Consider the following 22,914-nt stretch of genomic DNA (forward strand, 5'->3'; position numbering starts at 1 on the left):
CAGCTTCTTCTTAAAGAAAAAGAGAAACAGCAGCCACAAATCATTTAGTCAAAGTAGATAGATAAAGGGGTAAATCATTCTTCTCATTATTTTCTGTAAACAAGTCCTTTAACCATCCACATATGAAACAATGAATTTCTGTCAAGTAGCAGCTTCTATATGATTAAGATGCTGAAGACCATCATTAAGTAACATATTACCACATAGGGAGTTTTTCATTCTTCAATTCTGGTATCCTTCTCAATATATACAAGTAGCAGTTTGGTATATAGAGTCACATTTAAAGTCAGGAAGGCCAAAGCTGTTATATTTAACAATTAGAATCTATTGCTGGTCTCAGTGGAGTAGGGCAGTATACTTTCTTCTTTTTCCACTAAGGGACCTCTTTATTTTAGACCCATAGATGCAGTGACCAGGTCAAGTCCTGGGGAACCTGACTCCCTAGAGGATGAGGAAGATTCCTTATCTTATACTCACTGGCTCATTATACCTCACCTATCCTAGTATCTTAGGAAAAATGACTTAAAATTTAGGTTTTGCTAATGTTGGAGTTTCTCCAAAGTAGGAAGAGTAAGAAAGGTATTTAATAAAAAGTACAAATCAGGTAAGGGAGAGACATTTATTCCTTTACACAGAAGACATGTTTAACACAACTGTGCATTGACAAGAGTTAAGCAATCAGTAACTTATAACTACTATTATACTTTCCCAAAATATTGAGTCTAAACTATCAGAACATAAAACAGTTTATGAGACTGCTGAATAGAAATTTCACATCAGGGCTATATTATATACCTCAGAGTTGATGTATTTTGGCTAAACCTGTCCAGGGTTTGAACTTATCCACTGGCCTGTGATCATCAACTCCAAGTGCACTGGATGAGTTATCAGTACTTCCATTAAAGTGTAGACAGCATTAACTGACAACTCAAAATCTTCAGGTCTCTCAAACTCACAAGATTGTTTCTAATCCTGGGCACATCTATTTCAACATTATTATTTAATCACTTAGACTCAGGAAAGAACAATTAAAAGCAAAAAAAAGGAAGGTTCTGGCCTCAGCTCAGTTTGCCTACCCAAATCTTCATCTTCCATGTTTTGACATTCCTTTTAGGTCTTTTTAAAGACCATCTATTAAAAAAGAAGAAAAGTCTTGTAGTGTAATGTTCTCTGGTTTGGTTTTCTTGGGGTTTCTGGGAGCAGCCTTTCTTTTAGTCAGCGTAATCACCACAAGTACAGCCAGGTGTTAAAGTCCAAATCCTTTATGATCTCCTTACCTGATGCTGAACAGCTTTCTGGAGAGCCTTTCAGTCTGGCCTTGGTCTTAGTCGGGGAAATGTAGGAGTCCAGGCCAGCCATCAGGAGCTTGACTGAAGGTGATATGAATTTCTGTCTCCTTGGCTTCTAGTGTGCTTGTCTTCTTTGACTCTGCCCCTCTGAATCTCTCCGAATTAATCCTGGCTAAGGCTCCTAGTTTAAATGCTCTACACTGAGTATAAACCAATCATTACATCACTAGGAAACTTATTATTGGTTGTAGGATTAAATCAATCATTCTGAACCATGCTAAATTAGATAATCATTGTCTCTATCATTTCCACTGATTTAGTACCTTGTAAGAATCCTTTGTTTCAAGTTCAGAGTTCTGGCCCATAACATTCTAGGGATCTTTTCTCCCAATCCCTACAGAAATGGGTTTCAATACATGTGACACAAGCTATAACCAGAAAAAGAGGATAGATCATTCCCTTATAAAAGTCTTTAGAGTCATTAGCTCTTCCTATTCAGTAGTCAATTAGGTGATTATCATTCCCGAGTACCCAAGTGCTTCAGCAAGGAGTCACAAATGGCAGGCTAGAAAAATCCAAAGATTGTGTGATACTCAAAATGTCCAATTAAAAAAAAAAATCAATGAACTATCCCACATGATGAACTAGGAGCAACTCTTTGCATGCTGCAGGGGATGAACTTTTTACATATATGCATAGATACAAATATTCAATAATCTAATTTTATTTTTGTCCAAAAGGCTGGTTATCAAGCCATAACTAGTTTTCTCTTACAGTTTTTCCATTAAAAACAAATAAACAAATGTAGTGTTACTAATTTTTTTTTCTGTGCAAAAGAAATTTTTTAAGAAGGCAAAATACCTAGCTATACATGATGTGACCAGATCATTATGGAAATATTCTTAGTAGAAACTCTTTGTTTTAACTTTTAGTATGACCAGAATTTAATGTTTTTGTAACAGCTTAAAAGTTCTTTTGAATTCTTGTGGTTATTCCAGCTTTTTAAAATTTTTAAATGAAATTTGAGCTACCCTTCTGTTCAAAGTACTATAGTGATTTATAAAAGGGAATGATATAGGGATTTCTGAAATAGTGTTATAGGATTATAGGCTCTTTAAGTTATAAATGCAGTTTTATTGAAATCTCTGTTACTTCCCAGTAGCTTCTCTACTGCTTCTAGCAATTAACATGCTGACCATGACAACACTGTAATAAGAAACAGCTCTGAAAAACCTTGGAACTCTGATCAGCAATGCCCAATCACAGCTTTAAAAGACTGATGATGAAACATACCTTCTGCTTCTTAGAAGAATTTATATGGACTGAGCAGACATGAGTTCTCAGACATAGCCATTGTGTTAATTTATTTTGCAAGTGTAACCTATGTCCACTGGTTTGGAACAGTCTCCTTATTGGTGGAGATAAATGCCTTATCCTGTGTAAGAGGTAGGCCACAGTTGGTAGGGAAGAGATTCCAACCTTCATGAGTCCTTCTTCTGGACTCTTTGGGACCAGATCCTTTGGGACTCCTCAAGCTTTGAGTCTTCAAGTGTCCCTCATTTGAAGATAGAAAATGGAGGAGGCCAAATCCATTTCAATTTGCTGAAGGAAAAGACTGGCAAGATATGAGAGAATGGAGCAATCTCCCTCATGCCTCTATTCCCAGCTTGCTACAGTGGAGACTGGGAATTTTCCCAATGGATGAGATCTAAAATTCTTTTTCTTGACTGAATCATCTCACTCCTAAAGGGAGAGCTCCTTTAGTTTGTATTATCTGCGGTTTATTACCCTATGTATACGTTCTCTGAAGTCTCTTTTTCTATGATTTGGATAAATGGACTTCTTTCCTATTCACTATGTGTTCATTATTGAACTGGAATTAGATGGAAAAGAAGTCAAGCCTCCCCAAAAGACAAAATGATCAGAAATTAGGCAGAACTTGATCATATTCCCTAGGCTAATAATATTTAAGGGAGCAAATAAATATATTTCTAGTCTGGAAATATAGGCTATTTCTGAGAATTGTGAAATGACGTTAGCCTCAATTTCCTCCTTTTCATCCTGGTGGAAATAAAACTCTTCCTTGAATAAAGGAGTAGGGAGAAGAAGCTAGAGGTCTCTATTCTGCCTCCTTTTAAGTCCTGTAAGGACATATCCTCATTACAGATGAGCTTCATTACAAATATGTGGTTTACTTTTTTGTTACATTTGATTATTTTTTCCTTTGTTGTAAGGGAGGGCTTCAATTAGGAGCTGGTGGTGAACTGTTAGATATTTAATAAAAAGCATCAACGCAGAATTTTCAAAAGTACATATAGGGAAAGAAGAAGTCATAGAAAATGGAAAAATAGAACAATTTGTTATTACTTTTGAAGTTTACATACATACATGAATACATACATATAAAATACATCTTTTAAAATAATGTGGAAAATTCACATTATCTTGTACAATTCACTTCCTTTTTTGTCTTAGAAATGTTTGTGATTATTGATCACTGAATTAATAATAAAAAAGAAAATAAAATGTTAAAAGACTGTAGAGCTAGAGGTTAGTTTTCATTTGATCTTTCCCCTGCCTCCCACATTTTTTTTTTTTTTTTGTGGGGCAGATGAGGATCAAGTAGATAATGAGCATGTTCTCATGCCTATAGGAAATGTAGGGAGGAGCTGGAGTTCAAATACACCTGTATTCTGATCCCAAATCTAGTTCCTTTTCAACTTTACTATGCCAGCTAACCTGCTGGGAACTTTAAATAATAAGAAAAATGTTGCAGATAAAATTCCATTACAATAAATTCTAATTAATTGGGTCAGGTAGGTGGTACAATGGAGAGAACATCAGGCCTGGAATCAGGAAAACTTATTTTCTTGAGTTTAAATATAGATTCAGATACTTTCTAGCTGGATGAATGTAAAATGAGTTGGAAAAGAAAGTGGCAAACCATTCTGGTACCACATGAGGGGCATGAAGAGTCTGATATGGAAATGATTGAATAACAAAAAAGTGGTTGTCCATTTTGATATATGAAAGTTTCATTCATTTTTCACATTTGCTTCCTGATTGCCATGGGTAAGATACTGCGATAGATGGCAGGTGTGGGAAGGCGCATAGGAATACATAGTCCTATATTTAATACCCTAATAATTTGTTATATAAAAATTGCTTGCTGTGAAAGAATTTGTTGTAAGGGAATTGCTACTTTTTTATATTAAAAGGCATTGATGCATTTTAGCTTTGATATAATAGACACTTAGAAACATCTAATCAGACATAACTGTGGAATATATAGGTTCCTGTTAAACAGTTATTGATTATACCTATTTTCTACACATGTAGTTTATCAACTATTAACAGAAGAGCTGTGTTTTTGGACTTTGATAATATTGTCCTTAGTCACTGTGCAGTTTATCCTTTTACTGTATTATTTTTTTTAACTTTATTTCATACAAATCTTCCATTGTTTCTTTGTCCTTCATATTTGTCACTTCCATTATATTTATAACCCAAAATTTGGTCAGTCATTCTTCAACTGGTTTGTGTACATGTTGTTTTCAGCTTTTTATTACCATAGATAATATGAATATAGCTATTTCTGTACTAATGTTTTTTTGCTACAATAATGTCCTTGGTTTTTAGTCCCAGTAGGGGCAATCTCTAAATCAAAGGGTATAAAAAATTTAGTAATCTTTCTTACATAATCCATAAAAAATTTAGTAATCTTTCTTACATAATCCTTTATTGTTTTCTAAAATGATTAAATAAATTCATAGATCTACCAGAAGTATATTAGAATTGATCTTCTTTGAGGTCCTTCAAAAATGAGCTTTATTCCCCTCCCTGCCAACTTGGTGAGCATCAATACTCAGTAAGCATTTGTTAAACACTTACTATATGCTAGGAAATATGCTCTGAGCTAGGGATAAAATATAAAAAATACAGTCCCTTATCTCAAGGAGCTTACAATTTAATAAATGAAGACAATACAAAAAGGGAAGCTGAAAGTAGCCGGGGAGAAGAACCTGACAAAGGGGAATGATAGACAAGTCAGAAAAGTCCCCAAGTAGTACAGCCAAATGAGAAAAGAAAAGATGTCTGAGCTAAGATTCCTCCTGAGTTTTAGGAGTCCATGTCTCCATCCTCTAGTCAGGAGGGCAGAACAGAGAAGGACAAAAACTAAGGCTGATGGGATCTTGTAGGCTATATGATATAACTAAGTTATTTTAGTTTACATTTTTCTAGTTACTAGCATTTTCAAAAATTTTTTCAAATGTTTTCATTTAGTCTATTGGAAATAGAATTGCATTGATTTGATTTTACATGTCTAAATTTTTATTAGAGTTGGTTAATGCAAAGATTCTTGTTCCAGTCTGTATTTTTTCTTGTAATTCTAGCTATGTTATTTTTATTTGAGCAAAAGCTTTTAAATTTTATGTTAAGAAGATTGTCCAGCTTATTTTTTATAAATATCTTCTATTCCGTGTCTGAATATGAATGTTTTCCCTATCCATGGTTATTCATGAAAGATATAACTTTTCAAAGTCCTCTAACATTTTTGTGATGTGAATTTTTATATTTAGATAAATTATCCCTTTAAAATTATTTTGATTTATGGTATACATGCTAGCCTAATGTTATTTATTACCAGAATCTTTTTCTCAGCAGATTTTATCAATTAAAGTATTCTTCCCTCTAGTAGTTTATGTTCTTATTTTTGTTATATATTAGACTGCTGTGTATTTTTATTTGTAGATTCTCTATTTTCTGTTTTGGAGTAAAATTTTGAATTGTATCACTTGGTGATCAGGAGGCAAAGGAGGGGGAAAAAGCTTAGAGAAAACTTGCCTAAAGACCTAAGGAAGCAAAGTTAATAGTAAAGAGTGAAACTGGATATAGGACAACAGATAGGAAATGTATGGTTTACATTTTATTTATTTATTTATTACAAAAATTTTATGCATAGGTACTTTTTCAGCATTGACAATTGCAAAACCTTTTGTTCCAACTTTTCCCCTCCTTCCCCCACCCCTTCCCTCAGATGGCAGGTTGACCAATCCATGTTAAATATGTTAAAGTATAAGTTAAATACAATATATGTATACATGAAGAAAATATTTTCACCATCATTTCATCACAGTAGATCCACTATATGTTTATTCTAATATAACAGGTCCCAGTGTTCTATGCGAAAAAGTGAAAATCTTGCTAAGGAAATCAGAGGGGAAGAACAAATGGATAGACCAGATGTTCCATGCTGGAACTCATGTGAAAATACAACATTTTGTATCTAATTTCCTTGTAAAGAGACTTTTAAAACTCAGACTTACTCAAGATTACCAATATTTAGCATGTTGCTGAGAGATCTTTCACCATCTTATAATCAATGTCCTTGAATTAGTCTGATTATTTAGAGATTAGGTTGTTTGGGAAGGCAGTTTAGATTTAAAGTGAGAACTGAATTTGAGTCCCAAATGGACATATTAAAGAAATACAGTATCCAAGAATTAAAAGAACCCTTGTTTTAGCAATAGGATCGTGGACTTTATGAACCTTAGAGATCATAGAATGATAAGATCACAAACAGAGCTGAAAGGGAGCTTATAGGCCACCAAATCCAATCCCATGAACAATTGAGGAACCTGGGCTGAATAAGGCTGAGTCACAGTTAGTTGTGTGACTAAAGGTCATACAAGTAATAAACAATGAAAGAAGAATTTGAACACAGGTTCTTCTAATTTCAAACCAAGCAATTTAACCATAGTGCTATCTAGCTATCTAATGTTGTCCAATCTCTTCATTTTATAGGTGAGAAAATTAAATGCTTTAATGAGGTAAGGTGACTCCCATTCATGTTGGTAGTAAGTAGAATTTGGATAGAAACCTAAGTCCTCTGACTCCAAATTTCAAACTTCTTTCTATTACTCCAAACTTCCTGTGAGATAATTCATACCTTTGCAAAAATTCTGTTTTTATCACACCCCTGACAAGAAAACATTTGTGCTCTGCTTGAAGATGTTGGCCAAGCCAATTAATCTCCTGAAGCCTTGGTTTCCTCATCTGTAAAGGAAGGAAATTGGAATGTTTGGTTTACGAAGTCTCTTCTGTCTCTAGAACTCTGGCTCTATGACTTCTGCTATATAGGAAATCACTGGTCAACAGCAAACCTATTCCACTTTTGAATGTTTTTGAATATAACTAGGATGTTTTCCTTTATATTATCCATCCAAATATGAGCAAATGACTATCTTTTGTAAGTCTTGGTTCCCTCCTATGGTTTTGTTTTTGTTTTTGTTTTTGTTTTTTTTGTGAGGAAAATGTCTTGGAACTACTAAGGTAATATTACAAAGGAAATGAATAATTATTGCATTTCCTTAAAGATTGGGAATGAGACTTTTGAGATGACAGTGCAAAAGATCTGGTAAAGTTATAGCATGTCTCACACCTTTTCCAACATCTGTCTAGAAAGAAATTACCTTAGGTAGATAAAATATTATTTCCCTACAAATATCTAAAAGCAAAACCATCCAGGACAGCATGGGTGTGGTGTTCTTAATGCTATCTATTACATTCAAATGGTTAAAGGAATTTTAAAAAATGATACAAAGCACTGTTAATAGCATCTGCAAGGTTAAAGGTTCCCAATTGAAAGAGTCATCTGTATACAGAACCAATTATATCTTGTGAAGGATGGATATGTTTCTTGGTTTCCTAGGCTTCTGTTTGCTGAATGTCTGCAGTAGACACATTATTCCCAGTGAGGTGTTCTCCCAGACCAAATGAATGAACTTACTTGCCATTCATGAGGAATAGTTTTCATCCAGAACAGAAACATATGCTAAACTCCGACACTATTTCTTTCCAGGATGACATATGCCTTCCCCTCCTATTCAAGTTTTCCATGGAAAAGAAGCTATTTTCAATCCAGAAAATTGTCTTGTATTTTTATTGCCTTAAAGTTATGATCAACATTTGACCCAAATTATATAGCTTTTACTGTATCTGATTTGAGTAGAATTGGTTTAAGAGCTTGCTTGCCACAGTGGACAGAACACTGGAACTGGAGGCAGAAGATACAAGTTAAGATCCTGTATACTTGTAACTGTTTTTTGATTTGGGGCAAGTTATATTACATCTCAGTGTCAAAATCTTCTTATCTATTTTTTAAATTATTGATTTTTAAAATTAATTTTATAATTATAATTTTTGATGGTACATATGCATAAGTAATTTTAATTTTTTTTTTTACAACATTATCCATTGTATTCATTTTTCCAAAATTTCCCCTCCCTCCCTCTATTCCCTCCCCTAGATGGCAGGCAATCCCAAACATATTAAATGTGTTACAGTGTAACCTAGATACAATATATGTGTGTAAATCCAATTTTCTTGTTGCACGGTAAGAATTGGATTCCAAAGGTATAAGTAACCTGGGTAGAAAGACAGTAGTGCTAACAGTTTACATTCAATTTCCAGTGTTTCTTCTCTGGGTATAGCTGTTTCTGTCCATCATTGATCAACTGGAAGTGAGTTGGATCTTCTTTATGTTGAAGATATCCACTTCCATCAGAATACATCTTCATACAGTATTGTTGTTGAAGTGAAGAACCTCCTGGTTCTGCTCATTTCACTCAGCATCAGTTTATGTAAGTCTCTCCAAACCTCTCTGTATTCATCTGTTGGTCATTTCTTACAGAGAAATAATATTCCATAACCTTCATATACCATAATTTACCCAACCATTCTCCAATTGATGGGCATCCATTCATCTTCCAGTTTCTAGCCACTACAAAAAGAGCTGCCACAAACATTTTGGCACATACAGGTCCCTTTCTTATCTTTAGTATTTCTTTGGGATATAAGCCCAGTAGCAGCACTGCTAGATCAAAGGGTATGCACAGTTTGATAACTTTTTGAGCATAGTTCCAAATTGCTCTCCAGAATGGTTGGATTCTTTCACAAGTCCACCAACAATGCATTAGTGTCCCAGTTTTCCCACATCCCCACCAACATTCATCATTATTTGTTCCTGTCATCTTAGCCAATCTGACAGGTGTGTAGTGGTATCTCAGAGTTGTCTTAATTTGCATTTCTCTGATCAATAGTGATTTGGAACACTCTTTCATATGAGTGGATATAGTTTCAATTTCATCATCTGAAAATTGTTTGTTTATATCCTTTGACAATTTATCAATTGGAGAATGGTCTGATTCCTTATAAATTAGAGTCAGTTCTCTATATATTTTGAAAATGAGACCTTTATCAGAACCTTTAACTGTAAAAATATTTTCCCAATTTGTTATTTCCCTTCTAATCTTGTTTGCATTAGTTTTGTTTGTACAAAAGCTTTTTAATTTGATGTAATCAAAGTTTTCTATTTTATGATCAATAATGATCTCTAGTTCTCCTTTGATCACAAAGTCCTTCCTCCTCCACAAGTCTGAAAGGTAAAGTATCCTATGTTCCTCTAATTTATTTATGATCACATTCTTTATGCTTAAATCATGGACCCATTTTGATCTTATCTTGGCATATGGTGGTAAGTGTGGGTCCATATCTAATTTCTACCATACTAAATTCCAGTTTTCCCAACCGTTTTTTTCAAGTAATGAATTCATATCCCAAGTGTTGGTATCTTTGGGTTTGTCAAACACTAAATTGCTATAGTTGTACCCTATTTTGTCCTGTGTACCTAATCTGTTCCACTGATCGACTGGTCTATTTCTTAGCCAATACCAAATGATTTTGGTGACTGCTGCTTTATAATATAGTTCTAGATCAGGTACAGCTAGACCACCTTCATCTGACTTTTTTTTTTCATTAATTCCTTTGAAATTCTCAACCTTTTGTTCTTCCATATGAATTTTGTTGTTATTTTTTCTAGGTCATTAAAATAGTTTCTTGGGAGTCTGATTGGTATAGCACTAAATAAATTAGTTTGGGGCCTATCCTCGAGCACTGAATGTCTTTCCAATTATTTAAATCTGACTTTATTTTTCTGCAAGTGTTTTGTAATTTTGCTCATATAATTCCTGACTTTTCTTTGGTACATGGATTCCCAAATATTTTATACTCTTGACAGTTGTTTTGAATGCAATTTCTCTTTGTATCTCTTGCTGTTCCATTTTGTTGGTGATGTATAAAAATGCTGAGGATTTATGTGGATTTATTTTGTATCTAGCAACTTTGCTAAAGTTGTGAATTATTTCTAATAACTTTTCATTAGAATCTCTGGGGTACTCTAAGTATATCATCATATCATCTGCAAAGAGTGTCTTCTTATCTATTAAATGAATGAAATAAAACCTACCAAATTTCCTTTAACAGGGCTGTTATGAGCATTGAATGAACTCGTAGAAAACACTTATATTAATATCCTTTCTTGTGAAGAGATTGGCTTTAACATTTTAGAGGAATGTTGAGCAGACTTGGAAAGAATCTTGGCATTCAATTTAGGAAATCAAAAGTCATTTTGATGAACATTTGCTATTCCTCACTTTCCTCAAACAGTACTTGCACTGCCTTTATGTTACATACCCATATGTTTCAAGGTTATTTAGAAAAAAGTACTTTTTGAGTCATAAGATGCTATGTACATTAATTATGATTATTATAATTATTTCAGTTATCTGACTTTTCTTTTGAGATAAATCTTCCAAAATCAGTTTAGAGTGGTGATTTTTTGGGATCAAACAGGAAATTTTGGATTAGGAATCCCAAACTGGGCTTTTAATTCTCATGACACTACTATTGATTCACCAAGTTAAGAAAGTCTTAGAAACTCTAAATATCTTCATCTGTAAAATGAGGAGAATTTATGTTCTTCCTTTTTCCCTAGGGCACACTGTTGTTCTTGAAAGGTGACAATGTGTGCAAGGCTCTCTGCTTATCACTGTGGAAGCTGTAAAAGTAAATAATCTCAAGGAGTTTACAGTCCAGTAGAGGAGTCAAGATGCTCATACAACGTGTAAATGGCATAAGAGAGATATGAAAAACATGATTAAAGTTCAGAGATCATGTAAAGCTGAAGGGATCAGAAAAAGCTTCACAAAAGAGAATTGGGAAGGAGGGGGATTGGCAGAAGTGGGGAAAGGATTGGTGAGAGGAAGAGTGGGCTACAAATGAATTAGCTGTCAAATTAGGCATTCTGATGTAGGGGAAGTTTAGGCTTAATCTCAATACTTTGGAATCTCAGTCTTGCTTGCTACTTGTTATTTGTGCAACCCAGGGTCATTCACCTAACCAAGCGATTCTAAGTCTCAGTTTCCTCACCTGTAAAAGAAGTTAGTTGAATTAAGTGAATTGAAAGTTTCCTTCTATTATATTCTATGATCATAGAATATATCCTGGAGGCAACATGAGTATTTTGCTTTGTGGAATCATGATTACACATTATTTCATTTAAGTTCCTATCCTTTTAAACTACTGACTTTTCAATTTAATACTAAAAGAGGCAGAAACAATTTTATGTTTAAAAAAAATGAACTAATAAAGAATGTAAGTCATGTCCTGTTCCATAGATGAATAATATGGAATATGAAAGGGTTAGGGAGTAATATTGATGTGAGAAAAACTGCTGAAATGTGCATGCATATAAAGAAAAAGGTCAAAAATAGATAGTTAAATCAGACCTCTTCAAACACCATGGAATGAGTGGAGCTGCAGGATATTTTAGTCTTTCAGCTTGTTTGTAACATTTTTTAAGACTTAAGAACATTTTTTAAAAATCCCAAACTAAATCTACATAGGACTATGAATTTCATAGGGAAGACATGATGGACTTATGTCATATGTGAAAAGTGAGTTACTGAGTATCTTTAAGCTTTGAGTTAAATCAATGAAAATTAAGTGTGAATGAAGAATATTGATTGGAGTGGAACAAAGAAGTAAAGAATATCGTATAGAGAACCCAACACTGTCAGAGTTGTGTGAATGTGAGGAAGCAGAATTGTGAGCTGATAAAAACTCTTATGTTTGATGGTTCTTGATTGTCTAAATGAAGACTCAATATCATTGGAAAAGAACTTCAGTTTTAGCCATTATGCTTCCACACTCTCTATAGACTGACTGCAGACAGTTCTTGCTTTATGTAAATGGACCCTTCTGCAGGCCTCTATATAAAGTAATTTATCCTTAACACAAATTTATCCCTACCCATCCAATTTACTTATACAAAATAGTACCTTTATGCAAGTCATAAAATGTACTAAAGTGCAGACATATTAAATACTGTATCATGATAAACAGAATTATAAAATGAAAGGTAGAGTTAATGATAAAGTATGCATTATACCCTACAATAAAGCTAATATAAGTGTGCAGTATGTTGCCCCTTTTTTCACCTACTGAGTGTAGAACTTCTCACAGTGTAACTCTTTTTATGAAGCTATTCAGAGATGTTTAAACATGGCTTTCCTTCCCTTTGTATATCTGATGATAGCAAGCAATATTATCCTCAACTAGCCTTTGATTTTCTAAAAATCTTGAAATATTTAGATTTAATTTTTCAGTACCAAAAAAGTTCCCTTAAGTGATGAAATACTTCTGCCAACTGTTTCATTGGGAATCTTAGGTTCCAAAGCTTCCCTGTCTTCTGCAGTCTTTGTAGCTAGCAGCTCGATAAGGTTCTCATTCTAATTTCTTTCAGAATTCTTTAGGTAAAATTGAATTTATGTAAAGTGAGAACTGTCTACTTATCTATATACTGAGTTTATCTATAGACTCTCAGAAATGTCCATTGCTTTCTGCTTCTTGGTTTGAGGAAAAAAAAACAGAAGGGGAAAAACAGGTTTTGTAGCTACTCTGGTGTACTGGAAAAGTTGCTGAGGTATAAGTGAATGAACTGGTAAGCCTGGTGGTGTTGAAAAGCTGATTGGACTTGTTTGCCTTGTAAGGAGTCAATCTGAGCTGCTTTGAGTGAATTCTGTTTGCTCCAAATTGATTGAACAATGAAGCATCTTAGTGAATAGGTGGCTGGACTTATCTGCATTGTTCATAGGAAATCAACTGAATGAGCTTTGCAGGCTTACATGGATTTATAAATGCCAGTATTAGTATTTATGTGGGTGAGTGTGAGTGAGTCTTTGAAAGCAGGTTCACCTTTGTCCATATGTCAGTCTCCAAATGGCTTTGTGGGTTTTAAGATAATTTTTCATTTCTTCTCCTTTTGCTTTTCTATTTTCTCTATCAGTCTTTGGAAAGAGCAAGGTATCCTCAAGCTATCTTGAGGCATATACTAAAGTTGCTCAAATATAATTGGGTAGATGAAAGTACTTTTCTCTGTTTTCCTTTGTCCTAGGGATCTGGTAATAGCCACTGTACAATTTCAAAAATAAGAATAGCTGTTTAAAAGACAGTGAGACATCTTGAATTCTTAGCCTGGTGTAGTGGTTCATCTTTGTTTTTTGTTCTAAGTTTGGTATTCTATACATATTCATATATGTAATTTATTACCACCAGAATAGGCAAAGCATTGAACTTCTACATTCTATAATGATATATTTGACCATCAGGTTATTGATATGGCCTGTGAGATTAGCCAACACAAAAGAATTTTCTTAGATTGTTGATTCTTAGATTGTTTAATCTTAGATGTTGATTGTTAGATTGGGAGTCAATGAGTTAGATCTTGTGAATTGTTCCCTGGGCATATTTCATGAAATATGTATCCAGTGAGAACATGCCTATTCTTTTGATAAGCTTCTGCCTCAATCAGTCCTTCTGTTCTATTGTACTAAACTGAACAGCTTGGATTGGATTGGACCAAGGTCCTTTTTAGTTCTAAATCTTTTGAAACTTAAAGCTGCATAGGGCTTTATACTAACATTATAGTATATACTATACTACAATATATTGTATTATTGCCAATTTATACTATACTATATAACAATATAATATACTATATTATGGAGGCACTTACTAGTTGTGAGACCCTGCACAAGTTCCTTAACCCTGTTTGCCTTAATCTATTGGAGAAGGAAATGGCAAATTTTTTCAGTATCTTTTCCAAGAATAATCCATGAATAGTATAAACATGCTGTGGTGTCACAGAGTCAGATACAACATACACATATACAAACACACACCCATATGTGTATACACACACTTATACATACATATACATGCACACATATACATATATATGTAAATACTCACATGCCCCCATTGCTAAAATTGATTTTAGGGCTTGAAGTGAAGTAGGGAATGAATTTAATTTTTGTTCATGTTCTAGAAAAAAAGATCACATGAAAACATTTTAAAATTACATTCACAAGATATGTATATTGTAAATGGAAGGTGACCTTACAGGGGCAGACTCTAGTATCAGAGAGGACCAAAAAAAGACCTCTTGGAGAAGATGATGAGTTGAAAAACTGGATATTGAAGGGAGTTCAAATAGTCTAAGAGGCACAGATGAAGAGAGTAAAAATATTTTAGGTAGGGTGAGACTGCCAGTGAAAAGACATAGAGGTGGGAAATGGACCATTATGTACAATGAACACCAAGTAGGTTGGTGTGACAAAATTTTAAAGTGTAGGTCAGAAGAGCAAATCATAAAAAGACAAGAAAAGTAGAAAAGGGCCAGGCTGTGGAGAGCTATAAATACCAATGAAATTTACATTTGATTCCGAAGTTAATAGGGAGCTACAGGAGTTTATGGAATAAACTTTACATAATCAGCCCTCTTTTAGGAAAATCACTATTTGGAGGATGAATTGAAGTAACTTGAGGCAAAAGGACAAATAGAACCATTCCAATTGTTCTAGAGGTGAATCACTAATCAGGCAGATTGGAGATGGGATTAGTATTTTAGGAAGGGAATTGATTAGATTCTACAGAAATCCCTTCTAACTCTGGAGATTCTATGATTAGTCTTACATTATGTCTATATGTCTTCCTACTATCACTGTATAAGAGCCCTTCAGTGATTTTTATTCCCCTTCAAGACTGATATTGAACTTCATTTAGACCTGATTTCTTCTGGATGGGAGAAGATATATATATAAGCCAATATAGTAAAAATGGCTCCAGTGTCTATTTGTCCCAAAACCTACAACTCCAATAGATGATCCTGAATAGGGACGAAAGGTTTAAGTGTGACCTTTCCTTAAGCTGGATTAGCTTTCAGCTAATGCTATTGGAGAGAAGTTTGGTCCTCCAGCGTGGCCCCATTCTGGTATGTGTTATCAGAGTTGTTTTTCTTATTTTAAGGTTTATTTCCTTTCTGGTTTCCATCTTATATCCCCCACCCCAGAACATGGCATTATTACTGATGTTTTAAATGTGGATAGGATCATAGTCTTTCCAATGCTCAAAACTCCATTACACAAATTTTCTCCTTGTTTATTTTGCTGTCATACCTGATTAATCTAAATTAATTTGTAAATGTCTTTATTTACATGGAAAAATCTCTGAATAAACAAAGCTTTCTATGATATAGTCCATACCAGAATAAGTCTTCTAACTCATTAGGTTTTCTTGACATGCAGACACTCAGAAACATCTGAGCCCATTTATGTAATTTTGTTGTTGGTTCTATATAAGCTTAGCCTGCTATGTATTCAGAATGAATAATTTATAGGCTATCGTAAAGGTCCCCCTTTCATAAGGTATTGTGGAAAGAAAATGCTTTGTTCGTAGTATTATCCATTGGATGTACATGTGAACTTTAGGTCTATTTTAGGGATAGCTGAAAATGACAGGAATAGATAATGACGAATGTTGGAGGGGAATGTGGGAAAACTGGGACTCTACTATATTGTTGGAGTTGTGAACAGATTCAAGCATTCTGGTGAGCAATTTGGAACTATGCCCAAAGGGCTATCAAACTGGGCATGTCCTTTGATCTGGCAATGTCTCCATTGGGCTTGTATCCTAAAGAGAGTATAAAGGAGGGAAATGTACAAAAATGTTTGTGGCAGCCCTTTTTGTAGTGGCAAGAAATGGGAAAGTGAGTGAATGCTTATTAGTTGGAGAATGACTGAACAAGTTATGGTTATGGAATATTACTGCTCTATAAGAAATGATCAACAGGATGATTTCAGAGAAGCCTGAACTGATGCTAAGTGAATGAGCAGAACCAGGAGATCATAATACATGGCAACACCAAGATTATAAGATGATCAATTCTGATGGACCTGAGGTGATTTAATGTTTCAATGATTTTGTGATGAAGAAAGCCACCTGCACCCTGAGAGAAGACAGTGGGGAATGAATGTGAACCACAACGTAGTATTTTCACTCTTTTTGTTGTTGTTTGCTTGAATTTTGTTTATTTTTTCTCTTTTTTTTCTTTTTGATCTGATTTTTCTTGTGCGGCATGATAATTATGGAAATATGTATACAGAAATTGCACATGTTTAACATATATTGGATCATTTGCCGACTGGAGGAAAGGGTGGGAAAAATTGGAATGTAAAGTTTTGTAGGGGTGAATGTCAAAAATTATCCATGCATATATTTTAAAAATAAAAAGCTTTGATTAAAAAATTAAAAATATATTTTAGGACAGCTGTTCCTAGATTTAGAACACTTGGCTTCAAAACTTTACTTCACCAATTGCTCACTAGATGCATTCTAGCAAAAGGGAGTTTCTGAGACTTAGTTAACCCATGTACAAGATGGGGATAATAAAACTTTTACCTGTTTATTATACTGCTAGTGCCTTTCCTCTAAGATTACTTTCTACCTATTCTCTCTACTCTTTCTTGATCCTATTTATTTTCAGGTTGTCTTCTCTATTACAAGGTGAGCTCCTGAAGGTTTAGGAACATGTTTTTGTCTTTCTTTGTATTATCAGTAACTAGTACAATGCCTGGCACATAATAATCACTTAATAAATATTCTTGACCAACTTTTGACTAATTCACAGGGATATTGTCAAGAAAGTAGTTGTAAATTATATACATATCTGTACATATACAGATATGGGTATATATACAACATACATAATTATGAAGTGTATATATATAAATGCATGTATACACACTTTACAGTATATTTATATCTGTCTCTCTGTCTATCTATATCTGCCTGGTATATTATGATTAATTTGACAAGGCAGAGTGGGAAAATGGCTTCCATAGAAGTACTTTATTGCTTCTTCATGGTATGCATATTTTCAAAAGCTATACTAACAAAATATACTTTCTTCCATTTTGGAAAAGTTTCAAATGCAGTTCCAGCGATAGACTATATTTACTGTCTGAGTTCCAATCTAATTAAAAACACAATAGTTCATCAATATTAAGTAAACATGCCATTAGTTATTGATTATAGCAACCCATGAAATGGAAAAAAAATTATAAAAGACTCTGTGTTTTGTCTTTTTCTGTTTCTGTAATGAATATAGTAGAATAACAGAAAGGTAACACAATCTTTATATTTTCTATAAAAATTTTGCTGTTATTCTATATTTTATATATTCTACTGTTGGAAATAGTGGAGCAGAAAGGGAGTGGGTAGTTTTCAGAGATTTGGTGTACAGTATTTGCTTATCTGTATCAGAATACTCACAAACATCAAAAGTGGTCTGATGAAAATGAGGGGGGAAATTCAGAAGCTGCTAAATGCTAAAGGAAAAAGGAAAAAAATAACCCTATAGGGTCTATCAGCAAGCCAATTTATCCATCTCTAAGAAAGTAGCATTTAATTCCATCAAAAATAAAGAAGGCAGATGACATTCAGTTTTATGCTGATAGTAACAAACCAAATGCCCTGAAGAATCTTTAGGGTCCAAAGACATATGGCATCTCATCTGCTCAGTGCTGATGGAACCACATTGATTAGTATAAGAACATGATCCTGGAGATATGGACTGAACACTTCCAAACTGTTCTCAACAGACCATCATCAATCAATGCTGAAGCCATTGACTGTTTACCTTAGGTTGCAGCTAAACCCTCTCCAGACAAATTTCCAAATGGAGAAGAAGTTTTTAATGTTATTAAGTTCCTCTCCTATAGTCAAGCATCTGCTGGTGATTCTATTCCAGCTAATATTTATGAGGTGGAAGGTTCCATTGTTTGTACAAAAATGGACTTAAATTTTCCAGGTTGTATAGAAAGGAGAGGTTATCTCCTAGAAGTTCAAGGATGCCTCCATTGTTCATCTGTATAAAGGTAAAGAATATAGATACTCCTGTGACAATCACAGAGTGGGTTTCTCTCTTAATCATTGCTGGCAAGATTCTTGCCAAAGTCTTCCATAATAGTCTAATCTTTCATTAGAAAGTGACAATCTATCTGAGAGCCAGTGTGGCTTCAGAAAGGGCCGAGGAACAGTCAATATGGTGTTTGCCACTCAACTCCAGGAAAAATGCCAGAAGCAGAACAGTGGTCTATACACAATATTTATAGATCTAATTAAGACTTCAGTAATATCAGCCATAAAGGTTTATAGAGAATTATGTCAAAATCTGGTTTCCCAGAGAAGTTCATCAAAATTTTGTTTTAATTTCATGACACCTGGGGTTCTAGATTATGGACAATTCTCTCATAATTTTGTAGCAAGCAATGGAGTGAAACAAGGCTGTGCATTTGCTTCCATGCTTTTTAATTTGATGTTTTCAGCCATGTTGTCAATTACTTTCAATGAGTATAAACATGGCATCAAGGTCAGCTACCTCATTGATGGTAAATTCTACAACTTGAAAAAGCCATCACCAAAGTAGAGGGTATGTTAGTGATGCCTTTTTGTTTGCATATGATTACTCACTACAAGTTCTGAGGCTGAGATACATATAGCAAAGTCGGAATCTATTCTATACTGTTTGTGCTAATTTGGGCCTGATAATTAACATTCATAAATTATTAAAGGCTTTTTGTCTGTGTATTAAAGAATTATGTTGTTTGTGGCATTTTAATATAATTAATAAATTGATTGTTTTTCTAATGTTGAACCATTCTTGCATTTTTGAATAAATCCATCTTTGCTTCAATCCAATCTGATTATAATGGATGCTTTTTTGGATGAATTGCTTTTATTCATTTGATAGGATTTAATTTAAAACACATGAACTGCTATTTATTAATGATATTGATCTATAATTTTCTTTTGCTTTATCTTTCTTTCAATGCTAGAGCTATGTTTTGTAAAAGAAACTTGGTAATGTGTCTTATTTTTTAGTTTTTGAAAATAATTTGTATGATATTAGTATAACTTAATCTAGTTAGAATTCAAGTAAAATCCATTAGGATTTACTAGTTTCTAATAATTTTATTTCTTCTCATTTTGTTATAAATTTAGAAATTCCCAAAAAGTTTTAATAACAATGGGGTCATTGTTGGAATGGAGTGGGAATAAGGTTAGAGTATTTCATTTGGAAGGAAATAAAAGGGAGATTAGTCAGATATAGAAGTAAAAATACTTATTATTACTTCTACTAGGGACACTTAAGATTGGGAATTATTTGAGTTCTGAATTTCTAGGATATAGTTTTCTAAACTGATCAGTTCTGACAGTTCTGAACTGGAGATTTTTACTCTGTGTACTGACCAGGGATACAATGTCCAAATTTTATTTGAGCAAGTGTAAAAAAAAAACAAACACATCTCTTAAGTTTCACAAGCTAAAAGGTTAGACATTCCCAGAGTTTTAATAACAGTAGGGTCATTCTCCTGGTGGATAGGGAATATGATTAGGGTGTATCCTTAACCCAATCCAAGAAGTCAAAGTGCCTCCCAGATCAAGAGTATTTCTCAAACATTGTTAGGCATGTAGTAACATTATAAAATATAACGTTAAAAATGATGTCTTAGCAGCAGCTACATGGTGCAGTGGACAGAGCATCAGGAGTACCTGAGTTCAAATTCAACCTCAGACACTAACACAGCTATGTGACCCTGGGCAAGTCACTTAACCTTAATTGCCTAATCAAAAAAAATGCTATCTTAACATGCAGCTGTAATTTGGGGTACATGACTTTCACATTGTGGACCTCAGTTTCCTTATAATATAAAAAATGTGTAAAATATAATTCCTGTAAAAATGGTTGGGTTGAAGTTCTTAACCTTTTTTATATTGTGGACTCCTTTGGAAGTCTAGGGAAGTCTAAAAACTTGTGAGAATAATTTTTTTCCAACGTATAAAATAAAATCCATGGAATTACAGAGGGAACTGATTAAATGTAATTATAGTTAGAAAAATATCTTTTAAAAGCAAGTTTATACACTCTAAGTTCAGAACCCTGGAATGATCTGTAAGGTCCCTTTAAGGTTTAACATTCTATGGCTATGCTCTGCTGTAACAGACTAATGATAACTGAAGTTTAGATGGTGAATCTAAGAAGAATTTCCTAGTGTTTCCTCAATTCTCTGAGTCTAGACTTTTGCTAGTGAATCTTTAAATAGAAGTATCCTTTGAGTAGAAGAGGGCATTTTATCAAGTTCTTTTGACCTGATGGAAAATTTTTAGGCATATGTGTCTTACTTTGCTTTTATTTTATATACTATAGAGTGTTCAAGGAAGAGTAACATTTCTAATATGAAGGCTTACCAAGCCCTTTCCAGGGCTGCGTGTCCACCTTTGAAATTTCACCCATGGCTCTAAGAAGCCATGTCATGTGCAGTGATGATCGTCTCTGCAGATGAAGAAGTTGAAGATAACCAACAGGCCTTAAATCTGTCAATGATTTGAGGGATGTCTACTGCAAATATGTGAAGATTTTTCCTGGTAGAATGTGAGGATTAGAACAATTTGTTTCAATGGCCATGAAGATGGTTAAAATAGGCACTGTGGAATGCTTAGAGCTTGGTCAGACATTAAAGACATGAACATCATCCACTGTATCCTGGGCCATTGTTACTCATTTTTTGATTTTTGCTTTGTCACTGGATTTTGATGACTTTGTAAGTCAGAGAGTAAAGCTGATGGTTTTGTGCAACTCTGCCTCACTTAAATCTAATTCATGCATAAGTTAAGATATCATCTTGTGATATCGTTGGCCTTCTTCCCAAAAAGGACAAACAATAATATAGATATATACCATCATACCCAACAATCTCTTATTATTGTGTTAGAATTAATGCCTTCTTGCAATTCAGTTAAATTTTCTTTAGGTATTTAGATACTATTGCATTTGGAGCATATAATTTTAATATTGCTATTGGTTTGTTATCTCTAGTTCCTTTCAGCATAATATGACTTCATTGATTATCTCTTTTTATACTGTGAATTCTTGTTTTTGCTTAGCCTGATAACATGATTGTCAATTCCTCCTTTTTTTTTGGAACCTCCTGGTTCAAAGGACCAATGATATGGGGCTACTGAAAGAGACCCTAAAATCAAAACGCCAAGAAATATAGTGGCCAAGTTCAAGAACCATCAGATGAAGGAAAAAATATTGGAAGCTGCTAGAAAAAGGAAATTCAGATACAGAGGAGCCACAATAAGGATAACCCAGGATCTAGCAGCGTCCACATTAAAAGAACGAAGGGCCTGGAATATGAAAAATGGAATATGGAAAAGGCTAAGGAACTTGGTATGCATCCAAGAATAACTTACCCAGCAAAAATGAGCATCGTTTTCCAGGGAAGAAGATAGACATTTAACAAAATAAATGAATTCCATCTATTCTTGATGAAAAAACCAGATCTACACAAAATGTTTGATCTTCAAATACAGAACTTAACAGATTTCTAAAAAGGTGAAAAGAAATATTGAGAACTATATTTCTGCCATAAAGATATGTAAAGAACACATGTATAAGTTGTCCTAGAAACTAGAGGTAGAAAGGAAATTATACCATAAAAAGGGTAAGTAGTGGTACTACATCTCATGAAGAGGCAAAGGTAAACTATTATATCTGAGAGAAAGAAAGGAGGGGGATGAACATAGTGTGTATCAATAGACATAGTCGATTTATGGTGAAACTTCTACTTCATTGAAAAGTGAGAGGGAAGGAGTAATCTAAGGGGAAGGGAATACAGAAATTGTGAGAAAAAGGGGTAAAATAGGAAGAGGAACTTTAAGGTGGGGGAGGGATACTAAAAAGGGAGGGCTGTGAAAAGCAACTGGTGTTCACAAGTTTAATATTGGGTAGGGGTATAAGAGGGAAGGAAAGGAGGAAAGCATAAGCAGGGGTTAACAGGATGGCAAACAATATAGAATTAATCATTCTAACCATAAATGTGAATGGAGTAAACTCCCCCATAAAGAGGAAGCAGTTAGCAGACTGGATTAAAAGCCAGAATCCTACTATATGTTGTTTACTGGAAACACACCTGAAACAGAGTGATACATTCAAAATAAAAGTAAAAGGGTGGAGCAGAATCTACTATGCTTCAGGTGAAGCCAAAAAAGCAGGATAGCCATCCTCATCTCAGATCAAGCAAAAACAAAAATTGATCTAATTAAAAGAGATAAGGAAGGGCATTATATCTTGCTAAAGGGTAGCATAGATAATGAATCAGTATGAATATTAAACATATATGCACCAAGTGGTGCAGCATCTAAATTCTTAAAAGAGAAATTAAGAGAGCTGCAAAAAGAAATAGACAGCAAAACTATAATAGCGGGAGATCTCAACCTTGCACTCTCAGAATTAGACAAATCAAACCACAAAATAAATAAGAAAGACGTCAAAGAGGTAAATAGAATACTATAAAAGTTTGATATGATAGATCTTTGG

This window comes from Sminthopsis crassicaudata, chromosome 2 (genome assembly GCF_048593235.1).
Source record: "Sminthopsis crassicaudata isolate SCR6 chromosome 2, ASM4859323v1, whole genome shotgun sequence".
Lineage (NCBI taxonomy): Eukaryota > Metazoa > Chordata > Mammalia > Dasyuromorphia > Dasyuridae > Sminthopsis > Sminthopsis crassicaudata.